This window comes from Calidris pugnax, unplaced genomic scaffold, assembly GCF_001431845.1.
Source record: "Calidris pugnax isolate Ruff unplaced genomic scaffold, ASM143184v1 scaffold24, whole genome shotgun sequence".
NCBI classification, from domain to species: Eukaryota; Metazoa; Chordata; class Aves; order Charadriiformes; family Scolopacidae; genus Calidris; species Calidris pugnax.
In genome coordinates this window covers 17,209,021-17,213,222 of record NW_015090922.1, presented here as the reverse complement: position 1 = coordinate 17,213,222, position 4,202 = coordinate 17,209,021, and the positions used below count along the sequence as shown (strand labels likewise).

Here is a 4,202-nt window from a genome sequence, read left to right as displayed (position 1 = left end):
GCTTTACATCCGCCAGAGGCCCCTTAAAATAAAAGGATTATTGGGAGTCAAGTGTTAGATTACCTGGTGCTTGTTAATTGAACTTCAGAGGCTTTAGCAAGCAACTGGCTCTAGCAGGGAGCAGCACTTTGGTATTAATGGTGTTATATAAATGAATATAATGTAACCTAACGTCATGCTTCCGCATCATGTCACATCTCTGGGCTCAGGGCAGTGGTGAGTCCAGCTCACAAGTATACTGGATACAGGAAAAGTCAGGGTGGATGTGTGCGGAGAGAGAGGGATTTGGAATCAAGGCCTTCAGGATCTGAGGAAAGAGTGTTTTTCAGTGTTCAGAGCAGGTGACTGGTGTTCAGGCATTCCAAGCTCAGTTCCTGTCTCCCTGTGGCTGTCTGGCCTTGGGATCTGATTTTGAGAAGAGTTAAGTTTAATGGAAGCAGTAAATGCCGAGGCCATCTGAATATCAAGCTCTCTCCTTCCTGCAGGGCTTATTTCACCTAGACTTGCAAAAAGCTTGGAGATCTTACTCTGAAAGGTCACCAACAGAAAGCAGGCATTGCTGCTACCAGTGTGCACCCACCGAAACCTGAACAGACCACAACTGTGAAGGCTCCAAGGCAGCAAGGCCCGGTGGAAATGAGAAACCTCATCAGCTATGAAAATTTCATCAGCTGGCGCTGTGGAAGCAAGAATCTGGAAGTGCAGAGCAGATGGGCAGCCTGGATTCTTGGAGCCATTGTCCTCCTGCTTGTTATCTGACTCCCGCGCAGGGAGGATTTGGAGAATTTATGGGGGCACAAGTACCGAAGGCTTTCTTGAAATATCCCTGGCTGACGCGTGGCATGGTGCAGACGGCACTTGCTGGGTGCACAGCAGACGTTTTTGCACAATATTCCCAAGGTCATGGAAGCGGGGTCCTGCTGAGCACCTGTCTTTTATTGTGTAAGAGAAAGGCCCATTTGGGCAGAGTTTGCAGTGCTGTGAGCCTGGCACTACCTGAATGCAAATCTGAAGGCTTCGTAAATATAGCACACTGGGGAACATCTTCCAAATATGGAAGGACTTTTCTCAACCGTGCAAATTTCCTCCATTATTTACCATGTGAATATCAACTCAGGAGATGTTTGTGAAAGAAACTAACATAGGAAAGGGGAGGGGGGGTGGACGGTGAGTAAGGGTATGCAGCAGGCATGACAGCCAATGGACAAAGTACCTGTGTGAACTCAGAGCAGAATAAATGGGGTGATTTGGTTCAACATTAAAATATACTAACTTCTTTAATTCCCAAGGCTAGAACAATAGAGTGGATTATTTTGCAATTAAAGACCAAAGCGCATTACCTAAATTGTGTTCAAGTTTGACTGGTCCACCTTTGACTGGTACACACGGTCCTCAGCCCCTCTCCTTTAAGAAGTGAGGAGTTGTCCTTGGAAGCTATATTGGATTTTTCCACTCACTGCTGTCTCCTTCTTCCTGCTTCTTCACCTGGCCTCACAGATGGGGTAATACTTCCCTAGTGACAGGCTGTAATATGCCTCAGAGTGTTTCTCAGGAACTGAGGAACACGACAAGGGGAAGGAGCTGATCCTGGACGCTGTCTCCTGGTGAACTGTCCTGGGTGGCAAAGACCTGAAAAGGGCACGTCACCTGCAGTTACTGTGAGGCCACTTTGAGTCCTGAGTGCACCCACAGGCTCTAATTGCTGTAACCAGTCTACACTATTGTTTTTCTGTCATCTCCATCAGCTCAGAGATTGAGCTGCCTCTTTTCAGGGTCTGCTCTGATACAGGACAACTGTGTAACCTTGGAAGTAGCCTGTGAGGCGACCAAGGGCTTCAGCCTCGGTGCTCTGTCTCCAGAAGCAAACACAGGGGCAGGTTCTGCATCCTTCCCTAGCCAGGTGAGAGGCCTCTGCCAAGAGCCATGCGGCGAAAGGCAGCTAACAGCCTGCCAGCCCAGCCCGTGTCCCTACACGCATATCACAGAATCATAGAATAGTTTGGGTTTTGTCGTGGGTTCGGCTGGGATGGAGTTGACTTTCTTACTAGCAGCTGGTATCATGCTATATTTTGGATTCAGGATGAAAATAGCCTTGGTAAAACAGTGATGTTTTAGGTTGTTGCTAAGCAATCAAGGCCTTTTCTGCTCCCCATATTGCCCTGCCAGCAAGCAGGCTGGGGAGGCACAAGAAGTTTGGAGGAGACATAGCTGGGACAGCTAACCCCAACTGACCAAAGGGCATTCTGTACCATGTGACATCATGCTCAGTATATAAAAGTACATATAAAGCTCGGTGAAGAAGAAGGAAGAGGGGGGCATTTGGAGTTATGGCATTTCTCTTTGCAAGAGACATAGCTGGGACAGCTAACCCCAACTGACCAAAGGGCATTCTGTACCATGTGACATCATGCTCAGTATATAAAAGTACATATAAAGCTCGGTGAAGAAGAAGGAAGAGGGGGGCATTTGGAGTTATGGCATTTCTCTTTGCAAGTAATTGTTACGTGTGATGGAGCCCTGCTTTCCTGGGGATGGCTGAACACCTGCCTGCCCATGGGAAGCAGTGAATTAATTCCCTGTTTTGCTTTGTTTGCATGTGCGGCTTTAGCTCTACCTATTAAACCGTCTTTATCTCAACCCAGGAGTTTTTTCTCACTTTTACTCTTCCAATTCTCTCACCCATCCCAGAGAGGTGGGAGGGAGAGAGCGGCTGCATGGTCCTGGCTGCTGGCTGGAGTTAAACCATGACAGGTTGGAAGGGACCTTTAAAGGTCACTTAGTCCAACCCCCTGCAATAAGCAGGGACATCTTCAACTAGATCAGGTTGCTCAGGGCCCCATCCACCCTGGCCTTGAATGTGTCCAGGGATGGGGCATCTACCTGTTCCACGGACAACCTGTTCCAGTGCCTCACCACCCTCATTGTAAAAAGTATCTTCCTTATGCCTAGTTTAAATCTACCCGCTTGCAGTTTAAAACTGTTACCCCTTGTGCTATTGCTACAGGCCCCACTAAAAAATCTGTCCCCTTCTTTCCAGCCGGCCCCCTTCAGGTACCATGGAAGGCTGCTGTGAGGTCTCTCCAGAGCCTTCTCTGGGCTGAGCAACCCCAACCCTCTCAGCCTGCCCCTGCAGGAGAAGTGCTCCAGCCACCTCTGACCATCTCTGTGACCTCCTCTGGACCCGCTGCAACAGGTCCTTGTCCTTCTCATGTTGGGGGCCCCAGAGCTGGATGCAGTACTGCAGGTGGGGTCTCACCAGAGCGGAGCAGAGGGCAAAATAGAATCACAGCATCATCTAGGTTGGAAGGGACTTTCAGGAACATCAAGTCCAACCATCAACTCTGACAAAAAAAACCATATTTGGTGCAGAGAAGGTAAAGAGGCCCGCCTCGCCCCCTCTCAGTGGAGGGGGCCGCCCCCAGCCCCGTCCCCCGACGCTGGCATTTGGGTCCGCTCGCTCTCCCCCCCACCCCGCCTCGCCCCCTTGGTTTCGTCCCACCGCCCCGCTCCCCTGCCCCGCCCCTCGCGTTGCCGCGGTGACGGGGGGGACGCACCGCCCGCCGCCGCTCCTGGCCCCGCCCCCTCCCGTGCTGCCCGATGACGCAGCTGCGCTGCGGCGTGGGGATTCCGCCGGATTACCCGGCGTGCCCCGCGGCAAAATGGCGGCCTGAAGCGAGAGCGTGGGGCCGGGCCGAGCGGGGGCAAAGTTTGGGGCGGGCCCGAGGCGGGGCCGAACCGGGGCAGAACCGGCCGCAAAGTCACTGGGACCCCGGGCGGAGCCGAGCCCGACCGGGTCAGAGCCGGGCTGGGGGCCCAGGGGCGGGGAGTGGGGAACGCGACCGGCCGGGGACAGAGCCCGGGCCCGGGCGGGGCTCCCCGCGCCTCCGGGCCTCGCCGGTCCTCCCGGGCGGGCTTCGGGAAGGGGCCCTGCGGGACGGGGGACTCTCCCTGTCCCCGTATATGGCCCGGGACCGGGGGGAGGTGTCGGAGTCCCCCGAGGATAGCGGGTCCTGGCGGGTCGCACCGCGGGAGTCAGCCGGGCAGGGTGGGCGGCAGTGGGGGACCGGGTGTGGGAGGGTGCTAGGGCCACAGGCTCGGTCCTGGGGAAGGGGCTGTTCCCGTGGGGGAGGGTGGTAGTGCCATCGCCTCCACCATCGAGGCATTAGGGAGTTCTTCCTCCCGAGGGGAGACTTGTGGCGGGG

General features: G+C 54.2%; 1 protein-coding gene across 1 annotated transcript in view; it reads left to right on the top strand.

Moving 5' to 3' along the window:
- Window positions 1–3,655: 3,655 nt before the first annotated feature.
- Window positions 3,656–4,202, top strand: part of TJAP1 (tight junction associated protein 1 (peripheral)) — a 40,137-nt gene continuing 39,590 nt past the window's right edge. Inside the window, exon 1 of the mRNA XM_014951075.1 lies at window positions 3,656–3,793. The gene's annotated coding sequence lies outside the window, so the exon portion shown is untranslated. The remainder of the gene's footprint in view (window positions 3,794–4,202) is intronic.